Raw genomic sequence first — 19,080 nt, 5'->3', positions numbered from 1 at the left:
AATGAGTATAGGTAAAGAAAAAAAAAAAGGGAAAACCTGCTCTTACTAGCCAAACGACCAGAAAGGGACAGTCTTGCAAGAAAGAAAGTTTGTAGACAATAACCACTCCAGCTAAACCATAGAAAAAATTGTAGTATTACCTACACCCTGCCAGCAAAGGCCAAATGGGGAACCTAAACTTCCACCTTCTTCCCACCTTCTTGGGTGTCAGAGGGGGTCTAGTAGAGAGTCAAGACTTTCACCACTGCCCAGCAGTAATGTTCTCTATCATGTCAGTGGAGGCCAGATGGGGAGTAGTAACAAGGCATCCTTCTCCCTCCCAGCCAAGGTGGTATCAGGGGAGACTTAGTGGGCAGCCTGAACTCTCATCCTGACCCAGCAGTAACTAGGCACTCTCTCCCTTTTCTCCCTCACCTCTACCCTCGGATGTCAATAGAGTAACCTGCACTTCTACCTCCACCAGACAGCATTGTTTTGATGTCAAAGAAGACTAACTAAAACAGAAGATCCAAATGAGATCTAGCCTCATAACATAGCATTCAAAGTGTCCAAGGTTGAAAATCAGTCATCATACCAAGAACTAGGAAAATCTCAACTTGAGCAAGAAAAGACAATCAACAGATGCTAACACCAAAACAGATGTTAAAATTTTCTGACAAGAACTTTAAAGCAGCCAGTAATAAAATACTTCAATAAGTAATTGTAAACATGCTTGAAACAATTTTTTTTTAAGTCTCAGAAAAGAAATAGAAGATATAAACAATTAAATTGAAATGTTAGCACTAAAAAAAAAAAACTTACTGGATGGGTTCTGTTGTAAGATGTTGATAGCAAAGAATCAGTGAACTTGAAGACAAACCAATAGGAACCACCCAATCTGAACAAAAGAGAGAAAATAGACTGGAAAAAAATTAAGTCTCAGGAATTTGTGGGACAATAAAAAAAGTCTAACATGTATGTCATCAGAGTCCCAAAAGGAGAGGAAAAATAAGTTGGAGCTAAAAAGGTATACAAATAAATATGGTTGAAAATTTGCCCAATATAGCAAAAAAAAAAAAAAAAAAACCAACCCATAAACCTATAGAGCTAAGAAGGTGAGCAAACCCCAACCATTATAAACGCCAAGAAACCCACACCAAGGTACATCACAGTCTAACCTCTGAGAATTAAAGACAAAGAAACAAATATTGCAAGCAGCCAGAGAGAAATGATGCCTTACTAATAATGAACAAATTTTTGAATGGCAGTAGATTTCTTTCATTGGAAGCCATAGAGGTCAGAAGACATTGGCCCAACATTTTTCAAAGACTGAAAAAAAAAAAAAACTGTCAACTCAAAATTCTATATCCAGTTAAAATATTCTTCAGGAATGAGGAGGAAATCAAGACATTCTCAGTTGAAGAAAAACTATGAGAATTTGTCAACAGCAGGCCTACCCTAAAAGAATAGCTGAAGGAAGTTTTTGAAACAGAAAGAAATACAAGAAAAAAATCTTGGAATACTAAGAAAGAAAAACAAGAGAAACTAAAAATATGAGTAAATTGAGTATGCTTTCATGTTCTTAAATTGTCAAAATTATATCTGATGGTTTAAGCAAAAGATTAGTTTAGTGGTCATGTGCAAGATAGATTAAGGAAGTTGATAAGCACAGTGGTAATTTCTGCTTCAGGCAATTTCACAAACAAAAAAGAGAAATGAAATGACTACTGGCTGGGAGAAGAAACTCTGGGATCCCCACAATTTCCTCTTTCCTCAAAATATGTAATCCATCAGGTTACCTCCTCTCCTAAACACTCCATGCATTGTCTGATGTAGTTTTCAACTTATGTACAGGAAATATTTGGGACAGTATAAATGAGGGAGAGTCAAGGCACTCAAAGCAAGGAAAGGCCTCTATACCTCACTGAAACTGATAAAATGTCAACACAAGTAGAGCTGTGATAAGTTAACATATGTATAATGTTACACCTAGAGCACCTACTAAAAAATCTGTTCAAACAGATACTCTCAAGCACTATAAATAAATCAAAATGAAATTCTAATTTCATTTGGAAGTGCCCAAATTATAGAGCTGGAGAATAGATCAGTGGCTGCCAGTGTTTTGGGATGGTGAGGGAGGGGAGTGGGTGTGACTACAAAGAGGCAGAGCTTTAAGATGTTGCAGTACAGGCTGGGTAAGGTGGCTCACAACTGTAATTCCAGCACTTTGGGAGGCTGAGGCGGGCGGATCACAAGGTCAGGAAATTGAGACCATCCTGCCCAACATGGTGAAACCCCATCTCTACTAAAAATACAAAAAATTAGCTGGGTGTGGTGGCATGCACTTGTAATCCCAGCTACTCAGGAGGCTGAGGCAGGAGAATCACTTGAACCCAGGAGGCAGAGGTTGCAGTGAGTCGAGATTGTGTCAGTGCACTCCAGCCTGGGTGACAGAGCAAGACTCCATCTCAAGAAAAAAAAAAAAAGATGTTGCTGTACAGTAGCTCTGTATCTTGATTTTGGTGGTGTTTACACAAATCTATACATGTGATAAAATGGTATAGGACTCTACATATGTGTTATACCAAGGTCAAGTTCCTGGTTTTGATATTGTACTATAGTTATGTAAGATGTATTCATTGCGGGAAATTGTGCTGAGGATATAGGAACTTCCCTGTACTATTTTTGTAACTTTCTGTAAATCTACAATTATTTCAAAATAAAAAATTCAAGCAATTTTTAAATTTAATTAATATAGTTTAATATTGTATTAATATTAAATTTTATTTAATTTATTAATTAATAAGTAAACATATAAGTAAAATTTGTTTTGAGATAGGGTCTCGCTCTGTTGCCTGGGCTGGAGTGCAGTGGCATGATCATGGCTCATTGCAACTGCAACCTCTGCCTCCTGGGCTCAAGCAGTCCTCCCAGTTCAGCAACCTGAGTAGCTAGAATTACAGGTGCATGCCACCACACCAGGCTACTTTTTTTTTTTTTTTTTTTGTAGAGACAGGGTTTCACCATGTTACCCAAGCTGGCCTCAAACTCCTGGGCTCAGGTGGTCCACCCCACCTCAGCCTCCCAAAGTGCTGCTGGGATTATAGGCATAAACCACTGTGCCCAGCCAGAAGTAAATTTATTAATATTGATACTGAAGTTTGCTAATAGTTAATAATAATATTTTATATTAATAATATAAAATTAATGTTATTTAAATATTTTAATTAAATATGCAAATAAAGTAGAAACAAAAGCCCCTGGGTGCTTATGCAATGACCAAAGCTTAATTCTCCATCTTGTTTTTTAAAGGAAGAATATTTTTCATTATAAAAGTGATCACTGATAACTATATTTATGCATATGTAAAAGAATATGTATTTTCAACCACGATTTCATTTTATGTTGAAAAAATTGACCAACTTGGCTTTTGAGGACCTACTTATTATATTGGTCCAGGTCAAAAGCAGAATATAAAGCTAAGCTAGGCATGGCTCTGTTCTCAAGAAACTTAAAACCCAGTGGAATAATTGAAGCACAAACACAGAAGATCTGAAGAACTCAGGAGTTAGACAACAAAGTTCTCCATAACGGATGCGCTGGCTGGTGCCAAAGACAGTATGTCCTACAAGTCCTGCAGACAGGCCTCTGTGGGACAAAGGTCTTGAAAAGATGACCTGTAGGGGCTTTGGAAGGTGGTAGAACTGGCAGGTAGACACCAAGAGGGGAAGGAGATTCAAGCTGTAAGGAAATAATTTAAGCAGAAGGGGAAAGTGAGAGGCATATTTAGGAGCAGGGAGTAGATTGGTAGGACAAGACCCTCCAGGTTCAGTAGGAATTACTGGGGGCCCGGGAACTCAGGCTGCAACAGGGAGCATGGATTGTGTCTGGTTAGGAAGGAATTGTTAAAACCAGAGTGTGGAGAAAATTAGTTTAGTGGTAGTATGCAAGATAGATTAGGGAAGTTGATAAGCACAGTAGTAGTTTCTGCTTCAGGCAGCTGCTCAAACAAAAATGAGAAATGAAGTGACTGCTGGATAGGAAGGAGAATCTGGAGTCTCCAGAATTTCCTCCTTCCTAACATCAAATGGCCCATTCCAGTGTCCCTTGTCCTAAACACTCATGCATTAATTCAACTTGCAATGACCTATTCCTGAGGTCATGAGGGTGGGCCAAGGCCAAGGACATATGAGATAGGTCTCATGTGGCTCTGGTTCAAGGAGACTCCTCTGGTTGCTTATCCATAGGTGAAAATGAATGCGTTTTAAAAACAACTTCAGTTGCTTCAGGTGTTACCTCTTTCTAAAGCAGGGCTATCCAACAGAAGGATAATCTGAGTCACATATGTAATTGAAAAATTTCTAGCAGCTACATTAAAAAAAGTTGTAAGAAACAGTCAAAATTGGCCGGGCGCGGTGGCTCAAGCCTGTAATCCCAGCACTTTGGGAGGCCGAGGCGGGCGGATCACGAGGTCAGGAGATCGAGACCATCCTGGCTAACACGGTGAAACCCTGTCTCTACTAAAAATACAAAAAATTAGCCGGGCGTGTTGGCGGGCGCCTGTAGTCCCAGCTCCTCGGGAGGCTGAGGCAGGAGAATGGCCTGAACCCGGGAGGCGGAGCTTGCAGTGAGCCGAGACTGCGCCACTGCACTCCAGCCTGGGTGACACAGCAAGACTCCGTCTCAAAAAAAAAAAAAAAAAAAAAGAAACAGTCAAAATTAATTTTAATAACATATTTTATTTAACCTAAGGATCTAAAATATATAGAATATATGTAAAATATCATTTACATAAAAATGTCATCTCTAAAATATTATTTCAACATGTAATCAAAATAAAAACTATTGATGAGATTTTACATTGTTTTCACATTGAATCTTAAAAAGGTACTGTGTGTGTATTTTACAGTTACAGCACATCTCCATTTGGACTAGCCACATTTCAAGCGCTCAATCACTACACGTGGCTAGTGGCTACTATATATTGGATTGTGCTTCTAAAGAACGCTGCTCAAAGTGTGGTCCCTGGACCAGTAATATTGACACCATTTATTAGAAATGAGAAGACTCTCAGGCCCTACTCCAAACCTGACTCATACATTCTGTACTTTGATAGGAGCCCCAAGTGATTAATAGATATAGAAAGGTTGAGAAACGTTGCCCCATGCATTTGGGAAGAGAGACCTAGGATAATATAGTGTTTTTGGCTACCCACCATCAACATTCCATCTCCTCATTTAGATTCCACACCATGATTTCCCTCCAGACACAGACCAAAACCAAAGAGCACCTCTCTTTTTTTTTGAGCACTATGATTGGTTCAGGTATGTCATGTGACTTGAACAGACTCAGTGAGACACAATGACTCCTTTGGTAGCTCGACTGTGATTGAATGTAAAAGGTTTTAAATTCTGGAAAGTGATGGGAGGAGAGCCATCATGCTCCAAAGTGGCTCCAGAATTTATATTTGTGTATGAAGGTTTATGTATGAAGCCTGTAGAGAAAACCAGATACTGATGACATCATGTGAGCCCGTGCTTCAAGCCTTATTGCCGGAATTTTCAGATATGTGAGCCAGCAAATTCTGTGTTTGTTTGAAATAGTTTGAGTTGTGTGCTAGATATTATCTGTCTTCTCCTCCACACCTTCTCTTGTTCTCCACCAGGCTCTGTGCCCCAAGATAGTGACCTTCAAGGATTACATCAACAGGCTCCCCTTGCCCACTGGTTTCCTGTTGGGCTTGGCCAATGGGAGGCACCAGTGGGAGATGAGAGAGCAGAAAGAGAATGAAGTGAGGATATTTATTTCCTTGACTCTCTTCTTGTGGGATTGCTGAGGGCTGATTACACCTCTCTACAAAAGGCTGCAGCTATTTTCAGGCAGTCTTCTCTCTCTCCTACTTTCTCTGCTTCCAGTAGGCCTTAGTCCTCTTGCTCTGTCAGGCCTAGGAATGATAATGGCTCGTGGAGGTGGTTGGCCCTAGAGTACTGCACTACTCCATTTGGTTTCCCTATTCCCTGCCCGTGACTTTGCATGGCTCTTTGCACCAGGCTTTGTGACCCAAGGTATTGATGGGCTCCCCTTGTCCACAGGTTTCCTCTTGGGCTTGGCCAATGGGAGGCATCAGTGGGAGATCAAAGAGTAGAAAGAGAATACTTCCTTTATCAAACTGTCCTTAAATTGTCCATTTTGAGTGTGCCATTTGTTTCCTGTTAGGACCTGACTGGCATAGTAGTTGGTATCAGGAGTAGCCTGGAGTCAAGCCCAGCCGAGTCCAACATAGATCAGCCAAATACAATCTGATCTGCAGACACTTGAACAAGAAGTAAATGCTTAATGTTATCTACCACTGATATTTTGTGGTGGTTTGTCACACAGCATCTTTGTGGCAATAACTAACCAAGGCCCTTTGTATGGTCATCTGATTGTTATGAGCAATGGGATGTAAGAGGAAGTGATATGTTCAACTTTTAGTTTGTGACCTCAACAGAAAGGTGTGTGCCTTCTATTTTCAAAACCTACCCATCTCATACTGCAGAAATGTGGGTGTGGTGGTGGGAGCTGGAAGCTGCATGTTGAGGATGGCAGAGATGAAATGGGTAGAGCCTCGGTCCCTGACACTACAGAGTGGAACTATCACTCAGGACTGCTTACACTCAGACTTATGTCAGAGTGATTTCTTTCTTTTTTTTTTTAGGCAGGGTCCCACTCTGTCACCCAGGCTGGTGTGCAGTGGTGCAATCTCAGCTCACTGCAAGCTCCGCCTCCCGGGTTCATGCGATTCTCCTGCTTCAGCCTCTCGAGTAGCTGGGATTACAGGCGCACACCACCACACCTGGCTAATGTTTGTATTTTCAGTAGAGACAGGGTTTCACCATGTTGGCCAGGCTGGTCTCGAACTCCTGAGCTCAAGCCGTCCATCCACCTCGGCCTCACAAAGTGCTGGGATTACAGACATGAGTCACGGCACCCAGCCAAAGTGAAATGAATTTCTATCTGGCCATTGTTAACATCAGGAACGCTGGCATCCTAATGAACTTTGGGTTTTCTGTCACGAGCAACCGAGACACAATGGGTTTGTTGCAAGCCCCTCGCAGTGCTCCTGCAACCCCAGTCCCTCCATGTCCACTGATAGTCTGCTTCCTGTTCTGCTGTGGGTCCTTCCCACTTTGCTGTTGAACACTGGGCCCATCTTTATCTGCCCTGAATCACTACTGCTCCTGTCACAAGGGCCCCCTTTCCTGCTCTACTGATAACTGTGTGGGTGTATCCAGCTTCACTGAAGGGCTAGCTGTAACTGGAGAATTCATATGTCTGCTCTATAACTTAAAGCATAAAAATCATTAGAGTAGGCATGCACATTTATAACTCAGAGGTGCGAAGACAATGTAGCTTCTTTGTTTTGTGTAATTGAATCTTTTGCATGAACCCTTGCCCTGCTGGGTGGGAGGGGGAAATTTAGCTTGCCAATTAATAATATTATCAGATTTTTTTGATGTCGTTGTGGGTAACTTGATCACTCTTAGGCAAATGCTGTTTTGTAGGCCTCCTTCCCTTCTCCCTTCATATTGCCAAGATGGTGTCTGGGAGTTTGGGAAAGAAAAGACTCATGTGACCTTGTGATAGAAAGAAAGGGTTGCCTTGGATCTCTGCAAGCAGGTCCTTGTACTGTCCTCTGGCTCTGCCATGGAGTGCCTGACCTGATTTGATTCCTGACTTGCTATGTGTCACCTGCTGAGATGCAGCAGACCTCATCTGGCCTTAGGAATGTGATGCCAGCATCCAGCACTGAAGTCTATAGTTTCAACCATCTTCTTTCAGCCACAAAGTCTCACCTCTGCAGGCTTTCATTCCAACTCTCTGTACAGGCCTCCACAACACCTCCCCATGCCTTCATGGGACACAGGAAGCTCTTTTTCTATCTAGGATTTGAAGGGGTTAAGTTCTTGGGCAGGGCATTCTATAGGACAGTTACATGTAATTCTATGTCAATATTACACTCATGCTCAACTAGACACTGCAGAGCTAATTGAATTAGCATTTACCTAAGAGAGACCAGGTTACCCATAACAGGAGGATAATGTCTTCACTGCCTGCTGGATGGGGTCCACTGCCATTCACCAGGAAAACAGTGCCAGTTCTGGGGGCCTAGGCCCCTTTGGACATTGGAAAATGATCTCTTTAGGTAGATTGCTCACAGCTGTGCACACGGCGAATTGTTCATAAATATTTGTGAATTGCATTTGATAGAGACTAAGGGGCACTTTAGTTCCCATTTCCTGATGTCTTAAAAATTTCAATTCAAAGCTTACACAGGCAGAGCCCTCTCTAATTTTGGTAGATCCTGAACCCTAATTCATTTGTTCAGGTTGGGTACTAAAGGCAAACAAGGCAAAGAAAGCTTCACAATCCACTGGGAATCAAATAGAAAGCTTCTATTTCCTTGATCAGATTTTGCAATAAGAAATTAGGCAGTGCCATGGGCAAGCAATGATGCAGCAGTGGTATGGTGTGAATGACATCACACAGATGTCTGTTTTTCCTGTTTTTCCTGAGTAAGCAGACCTGAGTCAAACCATTCAGCATTGTTGCCCAATCTTTGTCTCTGTAATGCTTCATTCTATTTCCATCAACCTATAATTACCGGCTATCCCTTATTCAACACTTAAAATAAGCCAGGTACTGTGCTAAGCATTTCCAGGAATTTCTGGAGCACGTTTCTTAACCTTTCTGAGTTTTCTCATCTGTAAAACTGGCATAAAACTTCACAAGGCTATTTTACTGATTAAATGAGGTGTTTATATCCCTTAGCGTGTTGCCTAGCACTTAAATCTAATGGCTGCTCAGGGCTTTTTATCTGAATTCATGTTATGAAAGTAGGCATTATATTACATGCTGTCTGAATCTATTCAGATCCTGAGTTCAGAGAGTGGGGGATACCAAGTTATCTGAAAATAAATATGAATATTCAGTTCCTGGGTTTAGATAGTGATGGACACCTGTAGTTTTGAATGTTTTATAAATTATAGTTGCCCCTCAGAGATACTCCTGCCCGAAGTTGAGAGCTGACTAGCATATTTTTTTGCAGATTTTCCTAAAAAGGGGAGAAAATCAGCTCTTCACAAGTTTTCAGACTGTCATTATGCTGACAGGACTTAAGGTGGGCAAAAAATGAAAACCCCAGAAAAATGCCTTACTTCCTTTCTAGTCATAGGGTATTTCCACTCCTCACAGGGGACCTACAACCTAATTTGAAATACAGAATATTCACAAAAAGAGAAGACTATGGGTACATGGCACCACAGGCTAAGTACCCAGAAATGGTCTGAGGGAGGTGGTAAGCATATACAACTGCCCTCAGGGCTGGAACAATCTCAGAAAAAGCATTCCAAGGGATGTGGGTGGAGCAGGGAGGGTGGGTCATCAGTTGAACCAGGCAGAGCAGGTAAGACCTGGACAGGTGGAGCCAAAGAAAAGTGGCATTCCTGGAAGGAGTAATAAGCTGAGCACAGGGGCTGAAGGAGGCATAATGAGACCAGGTGGGAATGGAGCATATTGGAGTCTCCTCAGAGTGAAAAAGAGGAAGGGCTGGGGTGGGGGTGCCATAAACACTGGTATTACCTGAAATATGAAATTGAATTTAAATTTTGAAACATACTTAGAAAGAGCACATGAACATTGATGAATAGTTGAGCACTTGTGTACCCATCATCCAGATTTAGAAATAGAACATGACCCGTATCTTTTAAGTCCTCCATGTGCCCTATCTGGGCTGCAGCCTTCTCCTTCCCCCTAGAGCTAATCACTAACTTGAATTTTTTTTGTTGTCTCCTTGCTTTTCTTAAGCCTCTAATACAGAAGTTTATTCAATTGTACTTTCTTTGATCTTTTTGTGAATGCAATCATACTCTATGAATTTTTCTGTTACTTTGTTTCTATCAGCATTGTTATTTTGTGTGTCTGTGTGTTGGGGGGTGGTTGTTTTGTTTTTCAGGCAGTCTCGCTCTGTCGCCCAGGCTGGAGTGCTGTGGAGTGATCTCGGCTCACTGCAACCTCTGTCTCCTGGGTTCAAGCGATTTTCTTGCCTCAGCCTCCCTAGTAGCTGGGAGTACAGGTGCCTGCCGCCCCGTCCGGCTTATTTTTGTATTTTTAGTACAGTCAGGGTTTTACCATGTTGGCCAGGCTGGTCTTGAACTCCTGACCTCAAGTGATCTACCCACCTCAGCCTCCCAAAGTGCTGGGATTACAGGTGTGAGCCACTGCGCCCGGCCTGTTTTGGGATTCATCTATTTTATATAGCTGTAGGTAAATTCTGCTGCTGTATAATGTCCACTGTATGAATACTTTTACACTCTATTCGGGTGATTCCCTTTACTTAGCCATTACAAAACCTGCTGATGTAGGTATTCTGGTATATATTATTTGGAATACAAGTACAAAAGTTTATTTTGGTTGTATACCAGGAGTGGAATTGCTGGATTGTAGGGGAGGCACAGGTTCTACTTTGCTAGGTGATACCAAACTGTTTCCCAGGGACGTTGCATCAATTTTCATTCCAACTAGCAGAGGATGAGAGTTTGTTTTCCTCATCTTGGCCAACATTTAGTATTCTCTGGCTTTTTAGTTTTTACCTACTGGTGAAGGGTCAAGTTATATCACATTTTAGTTTTAGTTTGCATTTTCTTGATGAATGCAGCTGAAGTTTATGTTTATGGGCTCCCAAAATACTTTTGTGGAATCAATCTTGGAGAATTGCTTTCAGAAATTTAAGTCATGTTGTATTATTTGGTATTTCTCCTCATAAAGAGCTCAAACAATACACAGAAAGCAAATGTGTATTGCACCTCCACGTACCTTCCAGAACTTATTCTATATATTTACATACAGGTAGAAATCGAATTTATTTTACCTTAATAGAGATCATCCTATTTCAGTATGTACAGTTCTACTTCATTCTTTCATTTTTCTTTTTTTTTTTTTTGAGACAGGTCTCACTCTGTTGTCCAAGCTGTACTGCAGTGGTGTAATCATGGCTCACTGCAGCTGCAACCTCCCAGGCTCGTGATTCTCCCATCTCAGCCTCCCAAGTAGCTGGGACCACAGGTGCACACCACTATGCCCAGCTAACATTTGTATTTTTTGTAGAGACGTGGTTTTGCCATGTTGCCCAGGCTGGTCTTGAATTCCTAGGCTCAAGCGATCTGCTTGCCTTGACCTCCCAAAGTGCTAGGAATACAGGCGTGAGCAACTGCACCCAGCCTACTTCATTCTTCTAACTGTTGTGTAATGTTTCATGGTGCGGATGAACCATAATTTTAACAGTCCACACTTTTTCAATTAAGTAATTTTTTTAACAAGTAATATGGATTTATGATATCCAAAATGTAAAAAAGGATATATCCCTCCCACTCCTTTTCCTCAACAAGTTATTACCTTTGGCCTGGAGGCAGCCAAAATGAGCATTTGTTGTAGAAATTGGCTAGATGCTCACCAGTCCCATCTGTTTCTTCTTCCTGAGCACACAGAAGCCATTTCTCACTTTGCCAGAGTTAGGTTGGAGTCAGATGACTTGGTCTGACCAATACAATATGGGAAGAGGTAACAGATACAGCTGAATCTTGGCCCACTTCGTGGTGTTCTGTCTCTCAACTGATTGGCTGGCTGAAGGCAGAGGATTCAGCAAAGACTCCAAGAAGGCCCCAGAAGATGGCGGTGCCACAAGATGGAGATAGCCAAAATCTCTCATTCTCCTCTAGAAGGAGAGGGACCAAAGACCTCCGCACTGGACTTTATGTGTGTGAGAAAAAAGCTTTTGGGTTAAGCTACCCAGATTTTTAGGTTGTTGCTTCAGCTAGCATTAATTACACTAAAACAGAAAATGTCTTATGTGTCCTGAGATGTTCCACATAATAGACACAAGCAATTACCAGTCCTCTATCAAAGAACACACAGGCTGTTTCTAAATTTTCTCTATTACAATAATGCCACAATAAACATCCTAATTAATTGGGTTTTCAGACATATTAAACCTTTAAGAGTGTTTGAAATGTTGCAGGCAGTTAGGAATCTGCTCCACCCCAGTCAGGTATTTCCCATCTTTTGCTCAGTTCAGCTTGAGCTCATCTAGTTGGCATGGTGCCAGCCTGGGAGAACCTGAAGCTCCTTTCTGGCTCAGAATCCAGCTCAATGCTGACACTGTACTTTCTGCATGAACAGATTTTTTTTCCTACAATAACATTTATACATATGCATTTTTGCAGGCCTTGAGTGTCCATCACTTTAGACACTCATTTCCTGGGACTGCCAAGCTGTCAGTTTTTCACCAGGCTCCAGACTCCTAGCTTGCGCATGTCTCCTCTACTCTCACACTTCATCTGTTTAATCAACACCACGCCTGAATGCATGCCTCTGCAGGGTACTATTCTAGGCACAAAGTGAAAAGCACACCTAAGGGGGTTTGGTTGTTGTCATCCTCCCATCACATTAAGTGTGACATGTGATAAGAGATAGATGGGAGGGAATAATTCTAGCAGTCTATAATTGGTCCTGGTACTGACGTGAAACTGCTGAGAAAATCAGCTCAGGTCAGAGGTATAAGGGTGTGCTTTTCTTTATATTCAGGTTTCTCACACAGAGTACACATTAATTTTTAGAATTTAATCAAAGGAGCCTATAAAATTTGAATTGTTACAGCTATAATTCTCCACTTCAAGACATCACTAGTCTTAAAATCAGGCTTTTTTCCTCTATTCTGCAGGCACTAAAAGCAAAGCCCAATGCAAGTAAGTTCCTTAAGGGTAATAAAGTAAGAGGGAGAAGCATGAATATACTTTTGTTCCCCGTTTCTCAGTTCAGACAGTGAGTCTCAACTTTTGGGTTTTTTTTTTTTTTTTTTTTTTTTTTTGAGGCGGAGTCTCGCTCTGCCGCCCAGGCTGGAGTGCAGTGGCGCAATCTCGGCTCACTGCAAGCTCCGCCTCCCGGGTTCACGCCATTCTCCTGCCTCAACCTCTCCGAGTAGCTGGGACTACAGGCGCCCGCCACCACGCCCGGCTGATTTTTTTATATTTTTAGTAGAGACAGGGTTTCACCGTGGTCTCGATCTCCTGACCTCGTGATTCGCCCGCCTCGGCCTCCCAAAGTGCTGGGATTACAAGCGTGAGCCACCGCGCCCGGCCAACTTTTGGGTTTATGTACAGTAGCAGACGCTGTCTATACTGAGCTCATATCCTTTGGGCCTACTCTGGAGTTTGCTTTTAGAGAGTTCTAACACAAGAGGAGGACTGCCTGTGTCTGCATGAGTGCATTCTCTGACCTTAGGAGCGTGCTTTTCCAAGCACTGAGCTGGGTAGACGTGCAGGAGTGTTAACACCCTAAAGAGGAAGGGAGTTGGTGGGATAATAGCTCAGCTTCCTTGCCTCTTAGTGAGACAATTCTGAAGAGTGTTCCATAGTTTCCCAGATGGCTCACAGCAGGATTAAGCCTGGTTGCCCACACAGTGACCCCTTATTAATGCACCCTTAATGACTATCATTCCTTTCCTGTCTTACTTCTCCACTCCTTCAAAAGAGGAGTCACCTCTTGGAGTCACCTTCTAAACAAACTATTTGTACCCAAATCCTGGTCTCAGAGTCTGATGTTGGGGGAATCCAAACTAAGACAAGGGTTCCTTTGAAAATGTAAGGAAAAACAAGGTCCCTCTCCTCAGGAAAATATGCCATACTTCCAAGAAACCTAGGTAGGATTTGGTGAAATTCTGATAAAAGGGCCACGGTTCCAGACTCATCCTACCTTCCCTCTTCCCCCATCCCCTGAAGACTACTGACAGAGCTATATACAAGAAGCAGCGTCATAATAGGTATAAAAGCATTTATTAAAAGCTTCAAAAGTGCCCAAAATCCCCACTGTACCCCGTTTAAAATACAACTGACCCTTGAAAAATGAGGACATTAGGGTTACTGACCACCTACACAGTCAAAAATTCATATATAACTTTGGTTCCCCCAAAACTTAATTACTAATAGCCTACTGTTGATTGGAAGTCTCACTGATAACATAAATTAGATTAACACATATTTTGTAGTTATATGCATTATATACTGTATTCTTACAATAAAGCTACAGAAAAGAAAATTTAAAAAATCTATGGAAGAGAAAATATACTTACTATTCATTAGGTGGACGTAGATCATCACAAACGGCTTCTAACTGTCTTCACATTGAGTAGGCTGAGGACAAGGAGGAAAAGGAGTGGTTGGTTGGTCTTGCTGTCTCAGGGGTGGCAGAAACAGAGAAAATTCATGTATTATTATGAGTAGACCCCATAGTCCAAACCTGTGTTGTTCAAGGGTCAACTGTACTCACCACATGGCTGGCTTCCTAACTATTCTCTGTCACAGTATACTTGCCTTTTCCTACATGATTTGCTTAGCTGCTTACTGTTTTCTACCAGACTGTTCCCTGAAAACAGAAACTGAGTCTGCTTTGGTCATCACTGTATACTCAGTGTTTATGACAATACTCTCTTTCACATGGAAGGTACTCCATAGGCTGAGAATGAGGTTGAGGTTTAGATTTCTGGCCTCAAAGAGCCACCAATTCCTTGTTCATTAAAATCACAGGATCCTAACCTCTATCGGGCTACATGGAGAAAATCAAGGAGACAGGATAAATGAAAGGAGCAGATCTGCATGGCTGGTTCTGGCTCAACTAATCCATCAAGCTACGTGTGTGGAGGAGGCAGAACAGAATCCATTGGTGACCCTGCCTGCCAAGATCATGCGCCAATTAACATCTTGAATTTTCACTATAAGATCAGTAGCTACTTTTCACTGGGGAAGGGGAAGGAGAAAGGTTGCCAAAATCTCTCCCTGAAGTATATCCTATTTATATTACATATATTTCACATATATAATATATATTTAATATATAATATATATTTCACATATATAATACATATTTAATATATAATATATATTTCACATATATAATATATATTTAATATATTATATATTTCACATATATAATATATATTTTACATATATAACATATTTCATATATCATATATATTTCACATATATAACATGTTTCATATATAATATATATTTCACATATACATATTTCACATATAATATATATTTCACATATACATATTTCACATATAATATATATTGCATATAAAATATATTTCACATATATATTTCACGTATAAAATATATTTCACGTATAATATATATTTCACGTATAATATATATTTCAAGTATATTATATATTTCACGTATATTATACATTTCACGTATAATATACATTTCACGTATAATATACATTTCACGTATATTATATATTTCACGTATATTATATATTTCACGTATAATATATTTCACATATATTTCACGTATATTATATATTTCATGTATATTTCACGTATATTATATATTTCACGTATATTTCACGTATATTATATATTTCACATATATTTCACGTATATTATATATTTCACGTATATTTCACATTTCACATATATTTCACATATATTATATATTTCATGTATAATATATTTCACGTATATTATATATTTCACATATATTATATATTTCACGTATAATATAATTCACGTATATTATATATTTCATACATCATACATATTTCGTATATTATATATTTCATACATTATATATTTCGTACATAATATATATTTGACGTATTATATATTTCATATATAATATATATTTCACATATTATATATGTCGTATATAATACATATTTCACGTATCATATATTTCGTATATTATATATTTCACGTATTATATATTTCATATATAATATATATTTCGTATATATTATATATTTTGTATATATTATATATTTCGTATATATTATATATTTCATACATATTATATATTTCGTAAATTATATATATTTCGAATATATTTTCTATTTCGTATATTATATATTTCGTATATATTATATATTTCGTATATTATATATATTTCCTATATATTGTATACTTCGTATATTATATCTATTTCCTATATATTCTATACTTCGTATATTATATCTATTTCGTATATATTCTATACTTCGTATATTATATCTATTTCATATATATTATATACTTCGTATATTATATATTTCGTATATATTCTATACTTCGTATATTATATATTTCGTATATATTCTATACTTCGTATATTATATCTATTTCGTATATATTATATACTTCGTATATTATATATTTCGTATATATTATATACTTCGTATATTATATATTTCGTATATATTATATACTTCGTATATTATATATTTCGTATATATTATATACTTCGTATATTATATATTTCGTATATTATATATATTTCGTACATATTACACATTTCGTATATTATATATATTTCATATATATTATATATTTCGTATATTATATATATTTCGTATATATATTTCGTATATATTACATATTTCGTATATCTATTTCGTATATATTATATATTTCATATATTATATATATTTCATATATTATATCTATTTCGTATATATTATATATTTCGTATATTATATCTATTTCATATATATTATATATTTCGTATATTATATCTATTTCGTATATATATTTCATATGTTATATATATTTCGTATATATTATATATTTCGTATATTATATCTATTTCGTATATATTATATATTTCGTATATTATATCTATTTCGTATATATATTTCGTATGTTATATCTATTTCGTATATATTATATATTTCGTATATTATATCTATTTCGTATATATTATATATTTCGTATATTATATCTATTTCATATATATCATATATTTCGTATATTATATGTATTTCACATATTACATATTTCACATATTATATGTATTTCACATATAATATATTTCATATATACTATATATATTTCATATACTATATATATTTCAGATACATTATATATTTCATATATTATATATATTTCATATATTATATATATTTCATATACATTATATATTTCATACACATTATATATTTCATATATTATATATATTTCATATACATTATATATTTCATATATATTTTATATATTTCATATATATTTTATATATTTCATATATCATATGTTTCATATATAATATATTTCATATATATATTTCATATATAATATATATTTCATATATATTTCATGTATATTATATATTTCATATATATTATATATTTCATATATATTATATATATTTCATATATATTATATATTTCATATATATTATATATATTTCATATATATTATATATTTCATATATATTATATATATTTCGTATATAATATATATTTCATATATATTATATATATTTCGTATATATTATATATTTCATATATATTATATATATTTCATATATATTATATATTTCATATATATTATATATATTTCGTATATAATATATATTTCATATATATTATATATATTTCGTATATATTATATATTTCATATATATTATATATTTCGTATATATTATATATTTCATATATATTACATATTTCATATATATTATATATTTCATATATATTATATATTTCATATATTATATTTCATATATTATATATATTTCAGATATATTATATATTTCATATATTATATATATTTCAGATATATTATATATTTCATATATTATATATATTTCAGATACATTATATATTTCATACATTATATATTTCAGATATATTATATATTTCAGATATATAATATATTTCATATATTATATATATTTCAGATATATCATATATTTCATATATGTTATATATTTCAGATATATCATATATTTCATATATGTTATATATTTCAGATATATTATATATTTCATATATGTTATATATTTCAGATATTATATATATTTCATATATTATATATTTCAGATATTATATATATTTCATATATTATATATTTCAGATATATATTTCATATGTTATATATATTTCATATGTATACTATAGCTCATATATTATATATATTTCATATGTATACTATAGCTCATATATTATATATATTTCATATGTATACTATAGCTCATATATTATATATATTTCATATGTATACTATAGCTCATATATTATATATATTTCATATGTATACTATAGCTCATATATTATATATTTTTCATATGTATACTATAGCTCATATATTATATATATTTCATATGTATAATATAGTTCATATATATTTCATATGTATAATATAGTTCATATATTATATATATTTCATATATTATATATTTCATATATATTATATATTTCATATATTATATATTTCATATATATTATATATTTCATATATTATATATATTTCATATATATTATATATTTCATATATTATATATATTTCATATATATTATATATTTCATATATTATATATATTTCATATATATTATATATTTCATATATTATATATATTTCATATATTATATATGTTTCATATATTTCATATATTATATATTTCATATATATTATATATTTCATATATTATATATTTCATATATATTATATTTCATATATTATATATTTCATATATATTATATTTCATATATTATATATTTCATATATATTATATATTTCATATAGTATATATATTTCATATATTATATATTTCATATGTTAAATATATTTCATATATATTTCATATATTATTTATGTCATATGTATTGTATATCATATATAATACATATATAATTTTTTTTTTTCTTTTTTGAGATGTAGTCTCACTCTCTGTCGCTAAGGCTGGAGTGCAGTGGCATGATCTTGGCTCACTACAATCTCTGCCTCCTGGGTTCAAGCGATTCTCCTGCCTCAACCTCCTGAGTAGCTGGGATTACAGCTGGCTAATTTTTGTATTTTTAGTAGAGATGGGATTTTACCAGGTTGGCCAGGCTGGTCTCAAACTCCTGACCTCAGGTGATCCACCTGCCTGGGCCTCCCAAAATGCTGGGATTACAGGTATGAGCCACCATGCCAGGGAGAAAAAAAGAAACAAAAAACAAAAAACAAAACAAAACAAAACTGAAGTATGTCCATGAGTCATGCAACTCACCAACCCCAAGTGAAGAATTTCTGGTTTGTAGACCTTT

This window comes from Symphalangus syndactylus, chromosome 1 (genome assembly GCF_028878055.3).
Source record: "Symphalangus syndactylus isolate Jambi chromosome 1, NHGRI_mSymSyn1-v2.1_pri, whole genome shotgun sequence".
Taxonomy (NCBI): domain Eukaryota; kingdom Metazoa; phylum Chordata; class Mammalia; order Primates; family Hylobatidae; genus Symphalangus; species Symphalangus syndactylus.
Note: the sequence above shows the minus strand (reverse complement) of the source record.